At 54.1% G+C, this 25,559-nt stretch overlaps 1 protein-coding gene across 1 annotated transcript in view; it reads left to right on the forward strand.

Annotated features, from left to right (window-relative positions):
• The first annotated feature begins 6,279 nt into the window (after positions 1-6,279).
• The window catches only part of TEKT3 (tektin 3), a 70,883-nt gene continuing 51,603 nt past the window's right edge, over positions 6,280-25,559 (forward strand). The window contains exon 1 of the mRNA XM_035342625.1: positions 6,280-6,656. The gene's annotated coding sequence lies outside the window, so the exon portion shown is untranslated. The remainder of the gene's footprint in view (positions 6,657-25,559) is intronic.

Here is a 25,559-nt window from a genome sequence, read left to right on the forward strand (position 1 = left end):
GACAGGAAAACCTGCCCTTGGCTTCCCCTTGCCCTGACGGGGCAGGAGGTGGCTTTGATGTGTCGGGAGAGCTGCTGGGGGCCCATCCAGACACCCGCTCCCCACCCCGCTGGGCTGGCTCAGACTTCCCAGAGGTGCAGCAATGCGCCTAGCTTGGCGCTGCCTGGGGTGCCAGGACTCCGCCAAGCCCCCCATGGCCACTGCTCTGTCCTGGGATCTGCGGCTCTTCCCCGGCTTCACCCAGCAGGGAGAGGCCTCGTTGCATGGGACAGGGCTGAAAATTCCTCAGCAAAGCCCTCCGAGAGCTTTGGGGTCCTCACTGGCATGCATCACGGCACGGCTCGCTCCGGCATCACTTCCAGCCAAAGTGAAGGAGGGCTGGTGCTGGCCTGGGCGGGCAGGGGAGGCGGTGGGTGTCTGTCACAGCTCTCTTCCCGTAGCATTTTGCTGTTCGCATTTACGACACTGACTGGTTCTCTGCTCCTCATTCCAGGTTTTCAATCTTTGCTTTTTAATTGCCTGCTTAGCAGAATGGGCAGCCACCGGCCTCACCCCGTGTCACATCCCACCATGGTAACCCAGCGCTGCTCTCACCTCGACGCCATGCAGCAAGCCTTTGGAGGCTGTCTGACCTTTGGGGAAAAAGGTGAAGGAAGAGAGAGAAGAGTTAAATTTTGGTCCCCAACATCTGAAAAAAAAAAAAAACATTTTTTTTTTTCCAGAAATTTTGTTTGTTCTTCTGAATCTCAGTGGTGTTTGAAGAGACACAGAGAGGATTGGATAGTTCAGGTGTGCCAGAAAGAGTTCCGGTGTCCAGCCCTGGTTGATTTTCTTGCCTCGTTTCTTATCCAAAATGCCACAGGGATCTCCATGTGGTCTGAGCTCTCTGCATCCTGCACTGATGAGCTTCTTGGCCTCGGTGATGTATTCAAATCCCTCATCTTCCTCTTCCAGCCTCTACACGAGACCCTCCTGCTGGGGTCTGCTGCTCCATGTCCCCTCCAGGTGACATCTCCCTCGCCCACCTTCCTCCTGGTGCTTCCTGGGACTTTGTGAACACCTGGAGTAGGAGATGGGGGAGTCTCCCACTGATGTCTGTGATGTTAATTTAAAGCTTTCCGCCCTTTTCCATGCCCTGCTCCCGCAGTGGGGTGTGCTCTTGCAGGTCTCCTGGAGCTCAGGCTCTGCTCCGTGCTGCTCACAGCTTGAAGCATGAGCTCATGGAAAAGAAAAGCATCGGCTGTGCTGTGCGTGGCCCAGAGCGTACCAGAGGAACGCCAGGAGCCCAGCTTATTTTTTTGCTATCTCTGAGGCTTTATGTGCTGTGGAGGCAGGCACTCTGCCGAGAGTCACCACTGCTGAGACAAAGCTCCATCAAAAGCACCAGCCGCTGCTTTGCCCATAAATCCACCCCTGCCTTGGATGAACACGTGGATCCCTTCAGCTCCGCACAGGGGTGCACAGAGCAGCAATCTGCCAACACCGCCGGGCGCGATGCAACACGGGGATGTTCTTCAAACCATCGCTGGCTCCCCAGACCGAAGGGCCAGGGGTTGTTTCCCCGCTCCGTGTTGCAGCATCTCCTCCTGTCCCAGTTAGGAGATGCCCCCCCGGGACTCACAGTGTGCTGCTGTGCCTCCAGCCCACGCAGTGTCTCGTGTCTGCTTTAGCACTGGCCAGGCAGCAGCCGTGGAAGCCGGGGCTGCTGAGAGGCTCCGTACACCCACACCGGGCTCAGAGCTGCTCTGCTGGTGGCTGGCATGCAGAGCAGGACTTGTGCAGCCACGCTTGTAACGGCTCTTGATGCTTCCACGTGGAAAGGTGTCACTGCCCTGCGCCTCCTTGGCATGAGCCGGGCTACCAGCGCGTGCTGGTGGAGATGTGGAGGGTTTCCAGGCCCCCATGGAGAACCTGGATCCTCCTCCCAAGTCCTCCACTTGCAGCCCGGAGTGCAGAGGTGGCTGCTGGTGCCTTCCCCTCCCTCGGAAAGAAGTTGCCATCGCACTGTGGAAACCGAAGCTGGGGGCAGGGGAGAGCTTTGCTGGAGCTGCAGGGCAGGCAGATGAGGAACGCACAGCGCGGGGCTGGGAGCGGCACAGGAAGGATGTGCCCGACTTCAAGCCCTGCCCAGGGGATGAGCCCCAGCACGCCGAGGGCAGCCATCGGCTCTGATGGGGGGGATTTGTCACAGCTCAAGGGATGGAAACGCTTTGTCGCTGCGTGGAAGTGGCCGGAGGGGACCTGTGGGTACAACGCAGAGGTGCAGGCACTCAGGGAGAGCTGCTCCTTCCTGCAGCCTCGTGCTCCCAACAAATCAAAGCAGACACCCAAGACCGTTGCCATTACTTTATTACCCTTGTTATTTTCTTATATTCTTGGATGCCAAAGGCACACATTTAGAGAAGAGACTTCACATTCCTCTGGACCTGGCCGTGCCACCAGCCTTTAATCACAGCTTCAGCATCGACCCTTTTGCAGGATTTAGGTGGCCCCAGCTCCCTGCCTCAGTTTCCCCAAACACCAGGCCTTGTACGAGTGTTCCCACCGGGACAGTGCTGAGCTGCCCACACCACCAAAGTGCTTTCCCTCGGGTAGGTCCATCTGGACCACAGCAGCATCTCACCACGCTCCCTTTCCTTGCCTGGTGACACCTCCCCAACACGATGTGAGCACCACGAGGGGAGCAGGCAGCTGCAGAGTGGGTCCAGCCCACGCACGGTGCGACCACCTCACTGCCCCAGGCGCTGCCTCGCAGGACCCCTCTCGCTGTGCACACACCGAGCTTCCCTAACTAAAAGCAATAAACATGGTAAATGCGTGATGCATCCCCCTTTGGGAAAAAAAAGAGCTTTGCTGTAAGTGACCCGGCGGGGTGGCAGCGGATCTGTGTCACTCCAGCACCGCACATCCCCGTGAGGGGCTCGGGCTTCCTGCCGTGCTGGCAGCTCCAGGCTGTGCCTTTGTCCCCGTGCTTTTTTTCTTGGACCTGGAGTGCCTGTCCCCAGGGCAGGGGGCGGCGGGGAAGCGATTATTCACTTCCAGGAACATCTGAAACAGGGAAAGCTCCTGGAAGCCTCGCTGGGAACTGATGTCAACGTCTCCTTGGTACCATGATTTTGGCAGCCAAGGGGGCTGGGGAGGGGAGCCCTTGTGCATCGCGGCTTTCTGAGGCAGAATAACTTCACCCCCAGCTCCGAACCCTGCTCCTGCCCCAGCCCTCCTCCTCTGTCCCATCTCCTCCAAGCCCAGGGCTGGGATGCGGCTGGGCCGGGACACCAGAAGTGACCTCAGCACTGAAACTTGTGGCTGTGCAGGGAGGGCTCTGCCTTCTCCGTGTGTTCTCTGAACTCCTCTTTATTTATGATGCTCTGGGAAAACAGTTACCGGCAGCCACAAAGAAGCCGCGCGAGTGCCCGCCTTTCCTGCTGCTGGCCGGGAAGCGGGGCAGAGGCGCCGGGACACACCCGGGGAAGGGGACAGGGATGGGGACACAGGGATGGGGATGGGGACAGGGAGATGGGGATGTGGATATGGGAATGGGAATGGTTCTCTCTCCTTTGCACATCACTGCTCATCCCATCAGAAGGGATGTTCCAGGCTGATAACCAGCCCAGATCCCCGCTCCTGGGCTTGTTTTGGGACGAATTGCTGGCCTTGGCTGAATTTGCTGTTTTCCACCTCCTGTCCTTCCCAGCACATCCTCCCCGCTTTGCCCCCCCCCCTCCCCCCGCCTCGGTGCCTGCCGGCTCCCAGCCCTTCGGCAGCTCCCACCTGCTGCCCCCGCCCCAGGCGTTCCTTCTGCTGCCTGGGGGATTGCCAAACCCTGCCCCTAAATCGGACAAGGGGGCAGAGGAGGAACACATAGCACCCCCTTCCCCTGCCACCAAGCCTGCATCGTAGCCTGGGGACACCGAGGGGCACGTGTGGCTTTGTCCAGGAGAGGGCACCTGGGAAGTGGGCACCTGGGTGCGTGTGGGTGCAGGATGGGTGCCAGCACCCCAGGGAGAGCTGGGCTGGAGTGGGGCTTTGCCCACCCCACTGCACAGAGCATGCTCTTGCGGCACAAGGTGCACCATGACACACTTCCCAAACTCGCCCGCTTCTTGCCAGATGTATTGCTCAACCCAGACACGCTGTGGGCGTCCAAATCCCTTCCCCATGAGCAGTCGGGTGATGAGCATCACAGCAGGCTTCCCGCAGGGAGTGCTCAGCCACCTGCTGCAGGTGCAAACCCACGCGAGCAGAGCCGTGTTACAGCTATCTCACATCTCTTTTATCTGCCTGGCCTCAAGGCATGTGCCTTTAGGGATGCACAGCAGCTGGAGGCTCAGAGCACATGGATTTGTGGTGCTGCCGTGGGGCAGGAGGGTTGAAAATGGGCTGAAACCCCTCAGCTCCCTGGGGAACGGGCTCCAGCTCCGGCTGCTCCCCAACCGTCCCATCTTTGCCTGGGGTTTATCCTAAAAAGCAAACTGGAAGCTCTGGGAGGGATCACAAGCTCCCAAAAGCTCAATGTAGAAAAAAATCCATGAGGTCAGCCTGTTCTTCCTGCTGCTATTGCAAAATTTTTTCAGTGTAACTCACAGATGCAGAAGTTGTGAAATCTCCCTCCTGCTCTAGCAGGCTGAGCTCGCCGTGCCTGGCTGGGTATTTTTAAAATACACAGAGGTAAAAGCAGGATATTTTTAGAAGCCCTACGGGTCCACCAGCTGATACACATAAGGCATCCATTGGTGCGATAGCTGTGGTGTGCTGGTGCCTGGTGTGGCTTTGCTCCTTGTGCAGGAGCATGCAGTGAGTACCCAGTTCACCAAGGCTACAAGACATAGAAAACACCAGCCGAGCTGCTGTGCAATGCCAACAGCCAGCTTTTGAAGGAATGAGGATCCTGTGCATACAGGTTAAAATCTTGTTCCGGGGCTGAAATGTAGCAGAGGAGTACCTGAGCTCTGCTTCTGCACGGATGCTCACTTTGGTTATAGCGATTTTAACACACTGAGGTTGGCAAATTCCCTCGTGTGCCCAATCCTTTTGCCTTCTTCTGCTGTACTGGCTATCAGGAAAACAAGAACATCCCTTGTCTCACACATCGCTTGATGCCCGTATCCAGATCACCGATTCCCTGCCAGAGCCGCCCAGCTCCAGGTGACAGCAGCTGTGTGAGCAGCGCCGCAGGCAGCCCCCGCCCCGCGCGGGTGTCACAATGTGCGCGGGGTGCCCGCGGGGTGAGTGCTGGCGGGATGCTGGGGTCAGGATGTGCTCCGGTGGGACCGGGCATGGGGTGGGAGAGGTGGGGACACGGGCACAGCATCTGCCGGGGTGCCCTGTTTGCCACGAGGAAGAGGAGGGTCTGAGCCTTGGGCAGATGGGGGCTGAGAGGGTGCCACCGAGCACCCCGGGCTTTGCTTCCCTGGGCAGCTCCGGCTGCTTCTCCCCCTTTATGAGCCCAACATCTCGTTGTGGATGTGTGGCTGTGCTTGCAGCAGGTCCTTGCTGCTCTGGGGGGCATTTTGAGCAAGGTCTGCCCCTCTTGCTGTCAGAACACCCTCACACCCTCCTGGGGGGCTCTGGGTGCTGCCCAGCTGGGTGCCTGGCGCTGCTCCCTAGAGCATCTATGGGTGGGACGTGGCTTCCCCAAAATGAGGTTGGACCACCACAGAAACGCCCACCAGGGGACGAGGAAACACCTGTAGGGACAGCTGAGGCCACACACAGGACAACAGGAATGGCTGGGGACATCGTGGTTGGCCTTAGGGTTATTTCTGGGGAAAGGAGCTCTGTACGAGCGCAGTGCCTGCCTGCCCCCCCCAGCCCTTCCACCAGCTGGCTGATTCAGCTGAAACCCACCCAAACAGGACAAACCCCCCAGGGCGTGCCATGGGGTGGCTGGGCGAGCAGGCACAGCTGCTGCCACTGATGGCGGGGCTGCTCTGGGGCTAAAAACACCTCCAGCAGCTGGGCTGAGCTTCCCCCTCTCCTTTTAATGGGTGCTGGAGGGGCTTTGCTCTGCCACGAGCATCTAGCTGTGGGCAGAGCAGTGCTGGGCATGGCTCTGCTGGGCCTGTTCCAGGGCTGGAAAGAAGTCCTGGGCTTGCTTTTCTTTGGCAAAGCAAAATCGTGCAGAGTGGGCAGCGGAGGTCCAGGTGGGGAAAATGGGGGCTGCGTGCCCAGCGTGGGGACAGCTGGGGAAGACCTAGCCCATCCGTGGCACTCCTGCTGTTCTCTTGAGATGTGTGCCTGTGCCCAGCACTGTGTTCATGTCAGACAGGTGGGACCAGCTTCAGACCCTTTGCAGCCAGGCTCGTGCTGCCCGTGGTGGCTCTCAGGCCAGCCTGCTGCCCGCTGTGCACGAGGCTGTGACCGTGCTCGGCCCGGAGCAGCTGCAGCGCAACATCTCTATAGAAACCCCGTGTTTGTTGGCAGCGCTGCGGCCTCCTGCAGCCTGGGGGAAAACACGAGAGAGGTTTTAGCCCTGTAGCCTCTTGTGGTATTCTTTTTTTTTTTCTTTTTTTCTTTTTTTTTTTAAGTTTACCCTCACCTCATGCTCAGTGGGCAAGATGGATGCTTTCTAAAGGAAATCCTGAAGCCTTCAGAGCAGGAGAATTTTGACCACTTGACACGGATGGAAACATCTTCAGTCAACAGCCTGGGTGCAGGTAAGTGCTGGGGGGGCTTGGGTGAAGACCTTGGTGCTCCTTATTCCTGAGCTTAGCCATCCCCTGGGTCGATGTTTAAACCTGGCTGCTGGATGTCAACGAGGGTCTGGTGTTTCAGGAAAATTGCAGGGCTTGTTTAAGCTGCTCATGGTAGGTTGTGTCCCCAGGTGTGAGCTCCGTCCCCAGCAAGGGAGGCTGATTAGTGGCTAATTACAGCCATTAGTAACTGGGTACTTCAGTCTTGCTGCACACATGATCTCAAGCTGTGGGGGCAAGGGAGTGCCTATTTGCAGCAGGTGGTGTTCAAATGAGTATTTTGTGTGTGTAAACTGGTGTGGCACGGGCCCAGTGAGCGTGGCTGTGTGTGGGTAAGGCAGCCTGGCTTCCTGCTGCAGGGCTGAGAGCACGCCTGGGGCTGCAGCTTGCATGTAAGAAGCAAACAAGGATTTAAGTGATGCTAAGTCTGGGGTATTTCTTGGTGTTTTGCATTTCTCTGGATCTTATCTATCTCTTTGCATTATGTATTTGTTTCTATCTGGTACCTGGCTACCTGCTCCCATAGTTTTTCCCCGGGGGTGAGAATGAACCCGAGCACAGCTTCTGGGGCTGCAGCGATGTGCAGGGAGGGGGCTGCCTGGTGCTGGGCCATCCTTGCTGTGCCACAGCCTCTTGCTGTGATCTCAGCTAGATCGGTGACTGTCTAGCTCTTCCTGTAATGTTTTCTGCCTTGTTTATGGGTAGTAAAACCCTTGCATGTGTGTGATCTCCCACAGCACGAGCTGCCCTGGTGCTCCGAGCACAAAGCAGCACCACCGCTGGGCTCTCCTGCTTGTTTTCCACCCAAACCTCTGCAGCACAGGGACAACTCCAACTGGAGAGGTTGATACACTTGATTAAAAAGCTATTTTTCGTGTCTGTAAGCTAATAGATATGTAGTTGATACATATAGTTGTAGTCTATACATACGGTTGTATTAATTCACAAATGGCCAGGCTGTTTTTTGTATGGATATTAAAAATGAAAAGTTCAGTGCTTTAACAGAAAATGCATGGAATAGCTGGATAATGGTGCTTAGATGGCCAGTGGCTGTCCTCGTAGCATAGGACTTGAAGCTGGCTTGATACCTGGGTGCCTTGGTCAGGACAGCAAGAGTCTGTGCCACCCCTGAAAAGTGGGAGCAAGAGGGCACTGTGTGTGGTGTGGATACGTGCACAGAGGAAGACAAATTGGCATTCAAGGGCTCTTTGAGCAGCTGGTGACTTGTGTGGGATGCAGGTGATGTGTGCCTGGGGGTGTAATGAGCTGAGATCCCCCAGCTGGTGGTGCTGGTCACCTCCTGGGTGCTGCTGTGCCCCTTGCTGGGCCACCAGGGAGGCTGCAGCACAAAGCACAGGGATGCTGGGGCTGCCACTGGCTCATGGCATGGTCCCTGCCCTTTGGGTCCTGGGTAGTGAGGCACACATCACCCTGAAAGGTGACTTCAATGCACTTGTAGGACTCAGCCCTGTGCTGGGCTCCGCTTGCCCTGGGAGGGATGTGCTGTCCTGGCACTGAATATCCTGAGAGGGGGGACTGGCTCCCTGTGCTCCTTGGTTCTTCTGGCCCTGCCCATGCCCCAGCCTGTGGCAGGTTCTGCTGGCACCCAGGCGTGGAGGCTGCAGGTTGCTGACTCCCTGCTATGGAGAAAGGATGCTTCTCAGAGAGAGAACAGCCCTGCTGGGATGTGCTGGGGGAGGCAGAACTGTTTCCAGCCCTGTGTTATGGGCAGGAATCACAGCTGCTCTGTTTCTAGCCTTTGTTTTGTAGCCTAGCTTTTTTCTCAAGGGATGAGGTGTGTTTCTTGAAAGCTCCTGCTCTGTGCTCTGCTCCTCCAAGTTCTGCCGGGATGGCTGATCAGCGGTGTCTGAGGAGAAAAAGCCTCGTGCTGCGTGGAGTCGGGCAGGCAGATGCACATGCTTTGCTCCTGGAGCCGTGCCTGGGGGACATGGGAAGCAGATGTTGGAGCAGTGACCTGCTGGATAAGCGACGGCTCCTGGCTGCCTCCTCTGTCTGCCTGGGACGGGGCTGGAGTTAACTCTGCAGGGCCTGGGGGCATTCGTTTAAAGGTCTAGTAGCAGCAAAGCAGACCTAAAAGTCCTCTTAAAAAGGAACCAAAGTACAACTGAGAAATTGAGGTGCTCTGATTTTCCTCTTCCCTTGTCTTGGGGCAGCCTGGGGGCTGCCCTAAGTTGTTGGGCTCTCTTCTGGGGTCAGTCCTGCCATTCCAGACCCATCCCCACCCAATCTTTGACCACGGTGCCCCATTTGGGCTGGATGGGGCCGTGCTATTGGGGAAAAGAAATGCTCCTCAGCTGCCTCAGCAGAGCCTGGGTGGGTTGGCTTACCTGCTCAGACCTTTCAAAGAGCATGATGGCACCTGCTGCAGCACAGATCAATGCTCTCATTACTGATGAGATTCACCTGGACTGCCATTTATTTTCTCCACTTCTGGAGGTAGGAGCAGTGAAGAGGCTGTGCTGGGGCTCCTGCTGCTGTTCTGGGGCTCACTGAACTGCGTGGGAATGGACTGAAATCTTGCAGTTCTCCAGGTGGGGCAGGTGAGGATATCTCTGCCTTGGGATGGGTAAGGAGTGCTTCTGCCAAGGGTTTGAGCTGCCCTGGAGGAACATGTATCGATGGAGCCATCGGTGCTGGGTAGCTGGTGCAGCGAGTGGCCGGTCTCTTGTCCCCCCATTCACTGTTGTCACCTGCACCAGGTCTGGACTGTAGGAAACTGAGACTGGATGAGTCTGTCCTGTCCCACATCTTCCTTTTGCTGGAGCTGGGAAGTCTCGGTACTTCTCTGGGGCTTGGGGCAGGACACTGGCTATGTGGATTTAGGAGCTTGCCTTTGGTCCTTCTCGATTTACCCTACAGTGCAGGTAAAGCTGGGGGTTGGGCCAGGTCTTCAGCTCCATTTGAGCTTCAGACCCAAAGAAAGACCCAGATGGGTGAGATCCTCATCTGGGCTCCACAAAGCTTCCAGACTTTGGTGGAGGTGCAGGAGATGTCCGACTCCTTCCTCTGTGTTGTGCTCCAACGTATTGCCGTGGTTTGTGCCAGGTAATGCTTGCTCACTGGTCCTTAAGTGAGCAGTGAGGGCAATACCTTGCTCAGGATGATGAAAGTGGGTCCTACACGAAATCCAACCAGGGCCCGGCAGCAGGCTGGGCTGCTGCATAGCCTGGGTGTGCGGGCAGTGTCCTGGTGCTTTGTGTGCCTGAGCAGCATTAAATCCCCTTGCTGACCCTGGGGCTGGGGCACAACAGGAGGGAGAAGCTGGTGCAACCCAGCAAAGGGAACTTTCCCTGCCCAGTACATGAGCCCCAGCAATTCCAGGAGCATTTGCAGCCTGGGGCAGCGAGGGTCCTGGTGCTGGCCAAGCACACTGCTGCCTGTGTCTGCCTTGGGGTGGGAAATTCCTCCCGGCACGGATGTGGTGAGGGAACAGCTCGCAGTAGCACAGGGAAGTGTCTGTGCGAGCCCATTCGAGTTCCTTTGCTCCTTTAAAAAAAAAAAAGATTCATTTTATTCTGCCTTGCCCATAGGCTCTGTTTACTGCTGTATTTACAGAGATGGCTGGAAGTGTGTGGCTGAAGAGAGTATACAGAAAACAGCTCTAGAGGAAGCTCAAGCAGTCCTCTTGGGAAGGAAAACCTTTCGGTGCTGGGGTGACTTTCCTTGTTGGAGTGAGGGGCTGTTGTGAAATATGCACTGGAGAGGATGTTTCGAAGGGTTGTGCCCTTCCTGCTCCAAGCTGTATGTACAGCTGGAGTAGCTTCAGCCCTGGCTGGTGTTCAGGGCTGATCAGGAAAACTAATTGGAACCAAGTGCCCTGATTTGCCCCCCCCCAGAATATGGAGTATTTCAACTCCAGTGGTGGATTTGGGGAGCAAATGTCTGCTGTGCAGGGCTGAGTGCTGCCGGTGGGGATGGGACGTGGCTGAGGACACAGCAGGGACTCGGCTCTGGGAGCTCAGCACCCCCGAGGGGGCTTCATCTGTGTGGAGGAAACACTGCCTGAGGATGCCTCAGGACTGGGAACACAAAACTCCCTGGCTGACTTTAGAAATATCTTTCTGTGCTTTCATTTGGAATCAACCTGCTTTATACAGTGGTTCATTGTTCTGAGTTCACTTTTTTTTTCCTCTATCTGAAACATCTTTCCTACCAGCTCAGGAAAAGGGCAGCTTTTTGGGTACTTCCTGCAGCCGCTCATTGGTTTAGTTTTGGTTTCACCTTCTTAATTTGCACGTCTTGGGAAGATGGTCTTGCTTCTATTTTCTCTAAAATTGAGATAACAGCCAAAATGCTCCCTGGGAAGCAGGGGATGCAATAAGGCTTCAGGGGACTGAGCTCTCCTCTGGGAATCACTATGCAGCAAAATAAAAAAGGAAAAAAAAAAAAAACCTTGATCATGGCTTAAGAAAAGAAAGTTGCAAATGATTACTTCAGTGATGAGTGCTTGTATTTATGAAGAAACTCATGTTGCTGATACCCAGCCTTCTTCAGTGTTGCTTTTCCTTGAAAACTACATCAAATGCTTCCTTGCAGGAAGCTCACAAGCAAACATCTTGGGGATGCTTGCAGAAAAGCAGGGTATGAATTGAACTGTGGGTGACTGATGTGGGGGCTTCAGTGTGTGTGTGTGTCCTGCAGGGACCGGGCTGTCCCCTCGGAGGGGCTGCCTGGTGGCCCCGTCACCGAGTGCTGCTGCTGGAGCCGTCTGGCTGCTGGGAAGGATCACTTCCCTGGCGCTTGCTCCAGAAATCACCACAAAGCTCTCTTCAGATAGTTTCGGATGTGCTCCTTATATTTATCCTGTGCTGCTGGCCGGCCCTAGCTGCACATCCTCCAAGTCTGTGTGTACATCTGGAGGGGTGTGAGCATGCTTAGCTTGCTTCCTGACCTCCCTCTCACCCAGACTCATCTCTCATGAGCTTCAGGCACTTATTCTTACCCTATTCCCTTGTCTGTGAGTTTTTCACAGCTCTCAGGAAGTTGCTGCCATCCAAAGGGTGTGAGCAGGTTGCCCTGCAGCTGTAGGACTGCAGGGCAGAGCATGTTACCCAAATCGCTGCCTGGTGGTCTTGGTACACGGGAGCCTGTGAAGGTCTCTCTGGGACCAGCTATGTCCTTCGTGCTGCTGTGAGCAAAAGCTGGCTGCCTGTCGATTTATGGCTAAAAAGCAGAGCTGAGTGGCACTGTAGTAGGAAGCAACTGCCTGAGTGTGACCGCACTGCACTAAAATGGCTGGGGGCTTGGTCCTGGCTTTGCAGAACATCAGCACATGTGTGTTCATGGGGATCAGAGCTGCAAAGGATGGGGGCTTGGTCCCAGCTGGAGCTGGTCTCTGCAGGAGAGCAGGACACCTGTGAATAAGAGGACGATCTTCCCCAGATAAAGACTTCCAGGTTTTCATAGCTTTGTGTGCATAGCTAGCTAGCCAAAGGTAAGACCTTGTGTCCTTAGAAAGCATTTGGCTTGCTTGTTATTATATTCATGGCTTGTTTGCAGCCTTCAGTGAGGGCGCTTTCCCTTTGGATGAGCTGTGGTCTAAAAATGGAGACAACTTCCCGTATTGAGTGAAATGGGTTGTCAGAAACTTGTCTGAGATGGCAAACACGGAAAGGGTCATTGCTTTGTCAAAACTGACTTCCCTGCTACGGGCTGCGGAGGAAAGGCTTGCTTACAGGAGGGCTGTAAAGCACACCAGGCAGTTCTGGGGGCTCTGGCTGCTGTGCTCCTGGGCTGTTCCTGATGGATAAATGTGCCTGTATTTGGCCTTTAAAAACAGATATATTTTTCCTGATGTGCAGCAGCCATCAGTGCTTCTCAGGCCACGGGCTTCCTAAAATCAGGAAAAGGAGGTCGCCAGGAGGCTGCTTTCACTGACCTCCTCTCCATGGCTTGTTCTGGGAGGCTCCTGCAGTGACCACCTGCAGGATTTTTTCTTTCCTGGCCTTGTAAAGCTCTCACCCTCTTGTGCAGGCTGCTGCTCTGACAGCAGTGCTGCAGAATCTGGGGGCAGCAAGAACAGACAAGAACCTGCTGCAGCTGAACCATGCCAGAGCCTTTGAGCAGAGAAACGTGACCACCCGTGTGGGTGAACTCAGCAGCTCATGTGCCCAAACACACAGGCCCCTTCCTGAGCTATATTTGGTGGCACGTCCGTGCACGGCTTCCTTTTATGCCCTGGCCTTTGTTCAGCTCCTGTTTGTTGTTCAGGAGCTCTGTCCCGGGTCATCCCGGGTTTCCTTCGGGCGGGCCGGGGACGTTCCCTTCCCCTGGAAGATGAATTGCACGAGCTCAGGGTTTCTGTTCCCGAGGCTGATTTGCCTGGATGCTGAACATTCCCACCTCGCATTTTTGGCGTGACGGGCGGGTGTCGCAGCCTTGCAGCATCTTCCCGCTAAGAACAGATGCTATTTTGGCCCCGGGCTCACGTTGCATGCCACATCCAGAGCCACTTGGGTCTGGGGGCATGCGTGTGCACACCCTGCTGCCATGGAGTGGCACCCCTGGGGCACGCCAGGCACATCTCTGCTGCCTGCTGGCTCCCATGGCATCTGCATTTCAGGGAGCTGGAGGACACGAGGAGCTCATCCATCCATCCCTGCTCTGCTTCCAAGGGCCAGGTTGCCTGCTAAGGGCTGGGGTTTGCAATCCTGCACCTGGTAAAGCTGTGAGTGGGGCTTGGGCATCAACAGAGCAAGGGTTTTGTTTGTGAAAAATAAGTCTGGCCTGCAGCCACGGAGATACTCGGTCAATAACTGTTCTGTGGGTCTCAGGCTGGAGCCAAGTGCTGCTGGTGGGAGGCGGGATGGGGCCGGGAGTGCAGGCACATCGGGATGCACCCCACGGCTGGAGCACCGTGCTCGAGCCCCAGTGTCACTCTGGGGCTGGCAGGGAGGTGCTTTCCTCTGCTAGAGGGAATTTCATGATGAAAAGAAAACGAAACAGTGCAAGTTTTCTGTTTTAAGGTTTTCTGTTTTGAGAGATTGTTTTGACCAAAAGGCAAAGTCTTCTGTTCTCTTGGCTGATCGGGGTTTTGAAGCAAAGTGGACATTTTCCAGTAGGCGTTGACTTTTTGACAAAATGAGAGAACTCCAAGAAGCAGATTTATTCCAGCAAAATAGTTTCTAGCTGAAGCCTCTTTCCTCCCAACTCATCTCCAGCCAGCTCAACTCATTATTGCTGTTGAGATTGGATGTTGCCTGATCCGAGGGCTATTGTACAAATATCTTTTTTCCATGCATAATGATTAAAAGGTGGGCTCTCATTTAAAGCAGAAGAAACATTAAACAGGAAAGTCTCCATCTTTAGGATCATTCAAAACCTGGCCAGACAGCCCTGAGCAGGCTGCAGCTGAGCCTGCCTCGGGGAGGCAGGTGGGACTAGAGGATCTCCAGAGGTGCCTCCAGCCTCAGCAGGGCTGTGAATGAGGCGATGTGCTTTAAGACTTGGGGCCTCCCTTGGGGCAGCGAGATACCAGAAACTGCAGAGGCTTGACCTCGTGCTCAGTGAAATTCCTTCTGGCTGCTGCTGGGGACCTACAAGCACGGCTCTGTCCTGGTGTTTCAGGACAGGCTGGGAGAAGGGGACCCTCTTGCAGCAGGACCGGGTGTACTGAGGAGGTCGGGGTCTGTGAGCTCGGTGCAGTCCTTGCCCCAGAGGGCTTCCAGGCTGGGCAGGGAGGAGAGGAAGATGGGCGTGAATGCTTTGCTTCCTGCTTCTAGCCCCAGGAGTGGGGGTATGGGGAAGCTGACTCAATCTTCCAGGAAATCCATGGACGAGTAGCTCCATCCCTTGGTCCTCACCTGCTGGAGGCTCCGCAGCTACAAGGGATCCTTCTTTTTGTGATCAGTTTGTATCCTGGTGCCTGTTGCTTGCAGCTGCCTGCAGGCTGCAGCTCAGCACACTGCCCGGGTGTCCCTGTCCCTGCTGCAGGACCACCGAGCATCCAGCACCGCTGCCTCCAGCACCACATCCTGACCCTCTGGTAACAGCACCACGGGGCTGTAGCTGACCACAGCGGGGTGCAAGTGCTCCTTAAGGGAGAGGTGGCCTCTCCCAAAGCCCCTCTGGGAGCAAGAGGGTGTCCCCCATCTCTCGTCCAGCTGGCGGTTGGACCAGGCTGCTGGGTGGAGAAGGAGGTGTTTTCTGCAGTAACTTCTGATCTGATCTTCTCCATTCAGCCTGGAAGCTGAGAAACCCTTCTCAGCCAGAGATTGGGATGTCCATCAAAATGGTCACTGGACAGGGCTGCTCCAGCAGCCACGTGGGAGTTGTTGGTGGGGATTTGCCAGGACAGTCCTTGAGCTGCTGCTGAACCATTCCAGCTCTGCTTGAGCACTGGGATAACAGCAGCACGGGGAGCTCTGTGGGGATGGTCAAGCTGAACCTGGAGTCTGGGTGTGAGCCACCCTGGCAGTCTCGCACCATCCTTTCTATGCTTGCTTGCTGCACATGTGCTGTCTTTTCCTCTTCTTTTTTGGCTGAGTCATGTTAAAGGATGTGTCAGTAAAGGGAAAATATGTGGCTTTCCTGAGTAATCCACTTATGTGAAACTCTGTTGGGACTGCAGATTACAAAAGAGGCAGGAAGGAGGAGAGCTGGAGCCCGGAGCATCCTTCCCGTTCCTGTGGGATGCAGGAGCCATCAGACACAAGCCCAGCAACACACCAGTTAATGTTCAGGCTGTCTCTCTGGACAAAAAGGCAGCGCTACATAGCTGGGTGGGCCCCTTGGCATCCACAGCTCCTGCTGCGTGCTTCACGTCTGAAAGATGCACGATTCCATCCAGGAATCTTTCAGAGGAGAGGTGCTCTGAATTGAACTGGCCAGATAGAGCTAGCTGTGGTCGTGGCATGGGATCACTGCGGGAGCCTCAGCAGGCGCCTGCTTCTTGGGGTTGCCTTGCTTCTTGGGGTAATGGCACAGCAATTAGGTTAAAACAAATATTAGCTTGAAGCTGTGCCTATAACTCGAATCTCATCACTCTATTCTTGATGCGAGGCTTGATTGCAAAACCTTCTGTTTAATTTGTATGAGCCTGATGGCAGCTGCTTTAGCGGGCTGAGCGTGAGCCAGGCCGTCCGCTGCCGGGGAGCTGCAGCACTGCTCTGTGCTGGGCCGGTGTCCTCACGGTGCTGTCTGCGTTGTTCTGGTATTTGCTGGGGTGGTGTCTGAGCACAACCAGATAGGAAGCTGGCCTTGGAGGCTGCGAGGAGGGAGAATACTCTTTTCCTTCCTGTGGAGCTGTGCGTAAGCTTTTGTTCGGGCTGTTTGTAAACGTCACCAGATTCATGTCTGGATTTAGGTTTTAGTTGTGCTTCAGCATCTCCTCCCTGTACCTGTTAGAAGTGGGACAAAATGCCCAGGGGCATGCCCTGCTTTCACTGCAACCAAAATGCTGTGGGGCTGTTGCACGGGGCACAGATGAAGGATGCTCCATGGGGGCAGCTCCCGGCAAAGGAGGGAGGAAGAGCCCTGGAGGAGCAGAGCATCCCTGCTGCTCTCCTCCACAGCAGCAATTTCCTCGCTCCTGTTTGCTGCCTGAGAAACAGAGACTCCTCTCACCTCTAGCTGTGGGCAAGGCTTTCCCTGTGCATGCACAACAGCCTCCTGTTGACCTTGCAGAGACGCATTTTACAGGTCTGGTACGGCAGCCAGGTGGGCAGGGGTGGGAGCAGCTGAGCCTGGTGAGGGTGGACTGCAGGGGGACTGCCCCAGTCACCAGACCAGCTTTGAGCTCAGTCTCTAGATCCAGAGCGTTAGCCAGGAGGCTGCCCCATCCCCTGGCACCTCCTGGACTTCAGCTCTGCTATGAGAAGTAATCGCAGTGTGGCTCTTCTGGAGGCAGCACGTGGCTTGGTGCCATGAGGGTCTGGTACCCAGCGCCGAGCGCTTTGGCCCCCATGCCTGGGGCTCCCTGGCACGTGCTGCTCTCTGCCTGGATGATGCTCTCTGCCTGGACTTGGGTTTTTGGCTGCTTTGTGTTGCATTTTGCCTGGGGCTTCCTTCTCATGCGGAGAGGGCAAGCGTTAGGTTGTGAGGGGCAAGTCCTCACTGGGAAAATCCTCCTCCCCTCCTGCTGGAGTCCTTAACCTGAGCACAGAGCCTCTGCAGAGCTCTTCTGCTGTGGGAAGGACATGAACTTTTGACTCTTTCTGACTAATGCTGGAAGCTGCTATCCCTCCCTGCATGCCTGCACTGCCAGCCTGGTTTCTCTCCCTTCATTTTTTCTGATTTCATCTGACCCCAAATCCAGTCCTTGCTGTGCACAGGGTAACTGCGGTGTGTGTTAACCACCAGCTCGGGGTGGTTCAGTGCTTGTGCAAAGACTGGAGGTGCTGGGAGCTGTGGCAAGATCCCTGGGGGGAAAATGCAGGTCACTGTGTTGCAGCATCCCTGAAGCAAATTAATGTGTGCCTGTGGAAGAGGAGCACTGTGACAGCAGGAAGCTCAGTTTTCTATCCAAATACTGACTAGGTTATGTGGGGAAGGTTTGCAGGCTGCAAGGAGCCTGAACTGCTAGCTCAGAGTCTTGTACTGGGAGCAGGCACCCTGCTCTGGGCAGGACCCACAGCTGTCTGTGCTTGGCTCTGGGTACAAGGCTTGGAGCATCACCCCTGATGTGTGTGAGCCCTGCAGGAGGGGCTGGGTGCATCTGCTGAGGAACTGTGGATGGAAAGTATTGCATTGGACTTGTCAGCTAGCAGTGAAAAATGGCCATCCTTCCAAGGAAGCCCTGGCTAATGCCTTAGCAAAGTGATTACCGGGAAAAATGTGGTCATTACTTGTACTTCGGTAGGCTTTATTTAGCTCTGGTATCCCCACGGTGCTGGACACCCGAAACAGCAACAACAAGAGGGTGATGCTGGGCCAAGGACACGTGTAAGGACTTCCACCAGCTTGTTGCTGCTGAAGCAGAAAGTGAAATTTGGTACTGGTGAGCTGGGAGCGCGCAGCCCTCCCTGGAAAGCTTCCCAAAGCAGGGATGTCAGCAATAAGGCAGTCACAGGGACGATGCTGTCGGTGGCTTTACTCCATGGTGTGTGTCCTGCTGCCATGTGTCCTGGTGCTCCCCCTGCCCTGGCACCTCTGGGGACAGCCAGAGCACTTGGGAAGGTGCCGTGGTGTTAGTCCAGAGACGGCGTGAGAAAGCACAGCTCCAGGTGACTCAAAAGCCCCAGACACCAGTATTTGTGGTGGTGTTTCCAGCAGACCTGCCACAGGAGCATCCCGTGGTGGAAGAAAGCAGTGCAGGGAGACTCTGAAAGCTCTGACTGCGAGGACCACAACACACATGTTGATCTGTAAATGGCAATAACATCTCTGGCTTCCTTGGTAGCGTTTATTTGGGTGAAACGACATGCCCGATTAAGCTTTTTGCAAGATCTGACTCACAATGAGGCTTGCTGCATTGCTCTGTCACTGAGAGCTGTGGGAGGTCTGCAAGAGTCATTAAGTGGAAGCCGTGTTGTAATAACACCCCACGCCGGCTCACTTCCAGGCAAAATCAGAGTAGCTCAAACGATGTGGTCTTTCCAAATCTATTTCTTTACAAACACACAAAGTATTGAGGTTTTTATCCCAACATACAGCAGCCTGGAGGGCTTCTAAGGCGGTTGTCCAAGCCCTGATGCAAGGTGTACAGCTCTGCTGCAGAGGGTTTGTTATCACCTGGTGCCTTCAGACATCCAGAGGGTGGTCTTAGGGCCTGCAGAGTGCAGGGGGGTGGCACTGGGCACAGGGCTTATGTGGAAGCAGTGATAGCAAACCCCCAGCTGGCTGGGGCTGGGGTCGGTGAGGTGAGGGATGAGGTGTCAAGGTGGGGAACTGGGGGAGTGCACGTCTGGGGACAGAGCTGTCATGGTGGCCTCAGAAAAGGGCCCAGCTCCAGAGCCTGATCTTACTGGGAGGTGCAGGAGGGTGAGGAGCATCCCTTGGTGCAGCCCACTGAGGGGCTGGGGGCTGCCACTGGGGTCTCCTCCCAGGCAAAATGTCCTGCCAGAAGTGGCACAAACACATCTGCAGCCCAGGCTGGGGAGGAAAACACAGGAACCTCTCTTGCTGTGGAGGCCTTGAAGACATTTGTGGTCACCAGCACTCTGGGAGCTGTGGAGCAGCATGTGCTACTCTCTGCTCTGCAGTAGGCAGAGATGCCATGGAGTTAATTGGTTAATTCCCAATTAATTGGGAGTTAATTGGTTAATTGCTGCCTTGGACAGCTCCTTACAAGGTGTGTTAGGAGGCTGAGGATGTGGGGATGTGATGCTGGCTGCATCCCTGCCCTGCCATGTGAGAAAGAGTTGGTAATGCTGCTGATTGATCCAAAACCAAGTCTATTTCTATCAAAGATATTCCTGGATGAAAAACATTGTCTCACTTTCTTTGGTCTCTGATGTCCAACGAGCAACAGCCATGCTCCCAGACAGGCACTGTGCATGCTCAGGGCTCTGCAGAGCTTGCTCTTCCACCCCCTTGCATTGCAGTGACTTGCAGGCAGGTTGCGCATGGACTAATGCTCTCTGCAAGCTGCTGCACGGTAGCCTGATGTACCAGCATGCCAAAGATTAACCCGTATTGCTTGCATTCGCTCCTCACAGCCCTGTGCTTTGTAGGGTCTGTGTGAGGAAGAAGGTAGTGTCAGGTATTGGGGGGTACTGGGGTTTGGGTAGGGGTAGATGGCACAGCTGTGACTGCTTTGGGGAGCTGGTTGCCTTCCCTCCTGTGCAGTTTATCCTAAAAATGGCATCAAAGGAAGATAAAGCAGGAAAAGGAAGATATTTACAGATGGCTTGGGGCCACGGAGGGTTAACTGCTGCCTGAGCTCATAGACCAGTGTTGTGGAAGTTGAGCAATCTGGGATTTATTATGGAAACTCAAACCAGGAATTAGGAAGGAGAGCTCTAGCCAGTCAGAGCGCTTTCTCAGAGGACTGAAGCCCAATTTCTCCAAGCTAAGCACTAATTTGAGGTGGCAATGCCAGAATTTCTTGCAGGGGCCTCTGGGACACAAAGCACGAGCAGGCTGATTTGTTTGAGCTGTGCCACCAGCTCTGCACGCCAGGTTACTGCTCTGCCGTGTGTCCCTTGCCCACTGGGCTCACAAAACACCCGTTGTTCCCCAGGCACCGCTTCCTCCCCTGCACCGGCTGGAAACGATGGTGCCAATTTCTCACCATCGCCTTCCCCCTGGCCACAGAGGTGAAATCCTCCCCGTGGATGTGCCCTGCCCCAGGAGGCATAAAATCTGAGGAGGCGATGGTTTATGGCCAGGTGCTGGGGACCAGGAAGGGTTCCTCAGCTGAAAGCCTAATTCTCTGGAGAAAGACGAGGCTTTGCTCTCCATCTGGGCTTGTTTTTTTTTTTTGGAGGCAATCAGGGTTTAGAGGTGGATTGGTACCCATGAGAAAGAGTGCCCAGCTGTGCCCAGTGTGACTGGGCTGGCTCCCTCTGCCCAACACCGTGGCTGCAGATGTGCTCAATATTTTTGGTTTCCTCCCCCAGAATCTCACAGTTAACTGGGGAAATATTATCCTGCCAACTCCTCTGCTGATCCTGCCGGTGCCGCCGTCCGCGTGCAGTCCCCGCTCCGTCCCGGCTCCCTGCCAGCCCTGCTGCCGGCTCGGTGGGGTTGCTCACCCGCTGCTGGCATGGGGGCACGCTCGGCGCTCGCTGCCTGAGAATGGGGTTTTTATTTTCCATGTGCCTTCAGCCTTTTGTGCGCAGGCTGTCCTGAAGTGACCTCAAGGCTCTGGCTGTGTGCTGTACATGTTCTGCAAGAGGAAAACGTGGCGGGACTCCAGATGAACTTGGAAGGCCTCAGTTTTCCCCTTGGTGCTGAGTGGGTGAGGCAGGGAAATGCCTGCGAGAGGCAGGAGCTGTGCTGTGTCCTGGTGGCGATGGTGGTTTCATCCCAGCAGCGGTGGCTGTGTCAGGGCTGGTTTGTCGGGCCCTCTGCTTGCACGGAGGTGTTGCTCTCTAGCTGATGGTAGACATCAGCTTTATTCCCTGTCCCGGCAGCGTTCCAGCAGCACGGGCAGCAGCTTGGCTGCCTGTGGAGGATGAGTTTTCTGACTATCCCTGACTGGAGATGGCACGGGGAGCTTCAGGATGAGCAGCGTGCGGGGCCTGCAGCCAGCCTCACTGAGCTGTCGGGGTAGCAGGGGCTCGGGGAGGGCCAGGCAGCAGATGCATTCTTAATGATCTTGGGGAAATCTCTGTACCCGTGCCACAGTGGGATGGAGAAGAGCTCTGTGGCATTGTATAGGCACCCTGGAGCTGCTTGTTGGCTTGGCTGGCTGCTCCGAGGCCAAGCGTGAGCCCTGCAGCACCTCGGGGCTCTGCCCCAAGCAGCAGGGGCTCCTCGGGGCTGGAGCAGGGTGGCAGCGGGTGGATAGAAAGTGCTTGGAGGCAGATGCAGGGCCACATGTGAACATCTTGTTCTCTGTGTCCTACTTTGTCCTGCGCTGTGAAGCACGGGCCAGCGCGTCTCCAAGGGGAGAAAATGCCCAGAAATTCCACAGACCCTTCAATATCGTTTCTGTTCTACAGCGAGACAAAAAAGGTCCCTTTGTGCGAGGGCTGAAAGAAATAGCCCAGTCCCACAGCCTCCCTGAAGCCTTAATGTCAACTATTTGCCTCCTTGTGCTTGCACACAAACAAGCACTTTCTCTTGCCTGTCCCTGCTCTGGTTGCTCCCCCAGCTCCGTGTCCTCCTCGGTGACACCAGCGGTACCCTGCCACCTCCTGCTAGGGCTCCTGTGGGTGGAGATGCAGGATCACTTGGGGAAGTGGGCTGGGAAGCAGCAGAAAGACAACTAAAGCTGGTTTTGGAAAGAAATGACCAGTTTGTGCTGCTTTTAATTCAAGGGGCTGCTGCATGTGTGATAGCAGGAGGTGAATTCTCGCTTGCAGATACAGGCATGGGGAGCTGGTGGATGTTCCCCTCTCCACCAGCCTGGCTCAGTATCTCATTCTGCTCTTGCCTGGATATTGCCTGTCCTGCTTAGGTGTCAGATGTCCTCCTGGTGTGACAATCAGATGAATAGCTGCACACAGCCCGTGGCAGCTGAGGAACCACCCCTGCTATTTTAGTTGCTGTTTGTACATACACACACTGCAGTGTCCTGGGTGTGATCCTGGCACCCAGCTTTTTTCTGTCAAGTTCCCTTCCCCTTCTTAAGAAGAAAAAATAGAAGCGCAAAAGACTATAACATGTCTGCGAAGTAGAAACAAGTTACTCAAAGGCCAGCAGCATTCCTGCTGTTTTGTTCATTCAGCAGCCTGCACATGTGCTGAGCACAGCTCCTGTCCCCAGCCCTGAAACCTGGCACACTGCTGAGCGTGTTGTAAAACATCTCCATGAAACTGGGAGGCTGTGGTGGCTGCTGTGGGAACTCTTGGTTTTGGTTCCTTTATGTTCCACTGTCAGCTCTCCCTAACTCATGACCAGTTCAGAGGGAAGCTGGTCCCAGTAACCCAGCCTGGACCTGGGATGTGCTCACTGAGGTGACTCTCCTGGAAGGTGAGGTGATGGAGGGGATGTGGCCTGTGTGGGTATGCACTTTGCTGCCTCTTGTCAGCACCTTTCAGAAGTATCTGGGGTGATGTGGTTGCACCTGCTGGGGCAGGAGCTTGGCTGACTGCTACTGGGCTTCACCCTAGGGCTCAGCCTCCAGCGCACCCAGAGCCCCTTGGAGGCGGTGGCTGGGCACCACCAGCTCCACCTGATGTTAGGTCAGGCCCATCCTGGAGCACACAAATAAAACCTTTGTGATGCCATTTGTTTGGATGTTTTTTCACTGTGGCCCTAGCTCTCAGGTAGGGTTTCTCTCCTTCCTAAGGTCTTTCATGGGGTATATTGTGTGTTCCCAAATTCCCCCTGCTGCCTCTTCTGTTGATCTTTTCCTCCCTGAGCCCTTTCAGAGCCTGTGATCATCTCTTTCCATCTCTACAAAACAGCTTCCCAGTTCATATGTTTGGGGAGGAGTTTGGGTTGGAAGCAGTTCATGGAGCATTTCAAACAGTAAAGTCAGATGAATGAATAAAGGATGGTTTTGTTGCTCTTATCCTTTCATCGGCTTTGTTTGGTTTCCAGCAGTTCTTTTTGCAATTGCTGTTCCATCTGGCTCCTCACTGAGGGGTCAATTTAAAATCTTTCTGAAGATGAGTGAATTGCTGTTGAGTTGTATAAGGGCTGAAGCTGACTTCTGGTGAAGTAACATTTGTAAGTTGCTTAAGCTGAAAGGCTGAAGTATCTTTGGACAGGAACCCTGAAGGCAGGAACCTCCTGTCCTGGAAATCCCTGGGTGATGCAGGTTAAGCTGAGAGAGTGTAAAATACAGTGTTATGGTATGTCTGATGCTCTGTCAGACTTCTTGGAGGGATGGAGGTGGTCCCCAGCCCGGGCCATGGGGAAGATGGGATGGGTACGGCGTGGGGCTAAAGCCTGAGTGAGTGGTGGGGAGCTGAACTGCAGGGACTGGTGTTTGCTCAGACCTAGGACCTGTGTGTGAAGCATCATCATCTACCAGTTCATCAGAGGCTTCTTCCAGGGTAGGAATTTGATATGATGGGAAATGTCTTCCTGATCCTAAATAGCTATAAATTAAATAGCTATAAATTAGAATGTCTTGCAGTAAGCTCTGGTTTAACACCTGCTGGCAGAGAGGCCAGAACACATTCAGATGAAAACAAGATGCTCGTCTAGTTAGAGAAATCAGCTGTTGCTGTCTTCCCACCTCAGATGAGCATTATTTAGTGCTGTATTTCTGTTTGGCTGTAGAAAAACAGATGCTTCTATTTGTTTGAGGTGGGATTTCTCCAGTCAAAGGAAGACACTGTGATTCCCACCCCAGGTGCTCCATGAGGAGACTTCCCACCGCCTCTGGTGTGCTGCAGGACCACAGAGGCTGGGGGCCCAGAGCCTGTCAGCAAGGGCTGGCTTAAAAAAAATGAAAGAACAGAGGGGAAAATAGAGTTCTAATTATTGCGAGCTTTTAAAAACACAAAATAGAAGTGTATTATTTCAGAGTTCCCTTTGCAGTGCGTAATTTCATTTCCTCCCCCCATTTGCTTTTACTATGTGCTCTGGGTGCTGTCAGAACAGCCTGATTTATATGTGACAGCCTTGGCTGTTTTTCAGGCGGGTCTCTCTAAATATAAGGGTGTGAAAGCTGTCCCACTGCCAGCAGCACGCTCAGAATTAACTCGCCCGAGTGGCAGCATGGAGCGATGTGCTGGGCTCTTTATGGCTTACATGCCTTTCATAAAGAGCAGCCCTCCTTTCACTCTCTTGGGGAGCTTTTTCCTTTTATTACATTGAATATCTCAACCTGTAGCTGGAGAAAATAAAATGGAACAAGCAGTGGCTGTTACCTTGCTGTTTCTCTGCTACCAGCTCCCTTGTGTGCTGTCAGAGTTGCAGTGCACAAGGGAGATGTTCGTTGACCAAGGGTTGTAGCAGAAGAGCTTTGTCTAAAGTTTTCTTCCCATCTTGAAGTGTATAAGGAAAACTGTAACACAAGGGAAGGTATACAGCATAGCCTGCTTGCTTTAAATGCCTGGATATTAGCATTGGAAGATCAGGCAAAGTCTTAACTGACAGCCTGAACAGCACTTAGCATGTGCTTTAATGCTCTAGTTAATACAGAAAAGTTGTGTTTACAGCATAACCTTCCTTCTGTGCTAGTCTGTGAACAAAATCTCCTCTTTTGCTGGTGGGAGGCCCTGCCAGTGGGAGCTGCTGCTTTTCTGGATGCAGAAAGGAGAAATGAGGTTCTTTGGCTGTCAGTGATTCGATAGACTGGAACAGATCAGTTGGAAGGGACCTGCAAAGGTCGAGTCCCACTGCCTGAGAGCTTCAGGGCTAACCAGAAGTTAAAGCCTTACTATTAAGGGCATTATCCCAATGCCTCTTGAACACTGGGGCATCTGCCACCTCACTAAGAAACCTCTTCCAGTGTTTGACCACCCTCATGGTAAAGATTTTTTTCCTAAGCAGTAGATTTTTGGTTTGAAATTGGCTGTGTCCCAGTTCTCATAGGAATTGTAGTTCTTTTTGGTGGCTTCCATTTTAATTTTGATATTGCCCATTTTCATTCAGCAGCTCAAACGGATCATTGTTTGAGTTTTTTTTAATGTGGTTCTCTGAAGTGTGTTGCTGTGGTATCCCAGCAGTCGTTAGTCTGATTTAATTGCCTGGTTGCATGGGGCTGGCTGGAGGCTTGTGCTGCCTGGCCACTGCGAGGTGACCCAAGCGGCTCCCTGGCTCTGGTCCCGCTGCTGCCCATATGGTAGGGATGGCAATTTTTGCATGCAAATAAGGTGTTGTGATTTGATTTTTGGAACAAATGTATTTGTAAATGCCAGGATACATCTCAGAAATGCTTCTTGAAGGGTATAAAGAGCTCATGGCATGGCTCTACGTATGTAGTATGGGGAAACCCAGGGGCTGGGTCTCTGTGCTGGGAAGAAGAGAAATGCTCTCTAGATCTGAAGTACCTAGATTCTTAAAAGGTTTAAACTTTTCCAGATTAGGAGTTGAGGATTCTGTGTGAAGTGGTCTGGCTGACTTTCCTGAGCATTTTAGAGAGGTTTTAATGTTGGAGGGATTTGCAAAGGTCTGCCAGGCAATGTTTGCAGGAATAATGGCCACAGGTGTAAAATCAGCATCCTTGTAAAACAAACTGACTGCAGATACTTGTGCCTTGAGCCCACGGCTGTCCCCAGATAAGCAGGATGTGAGCAGGATGAGATTTTGGCCAGCTACAAGGTTAGAAAGCTAAAGTATGACCTGGAACTGCACCTGCCCTGTAAGCCTGAGTGGGTTTAACTTCATCTTTCCCACCCG

The sequence above is a fragment of the Oxyura jamaicensis genome, chromosome 18 (assembly GCF_011077185.1).
Source record: "Oxyura jamaicensis isolate SHBP4307 breed ruddy duck chromosome 18, BPBGC_Ojam_1.0, whole genome shotgun sequence".
NCBI lineage: Eukaryota > Metazoa > Chordata > Aves > Anseriformes > Anatidae > Oxyura > Oxyura jamaicensis.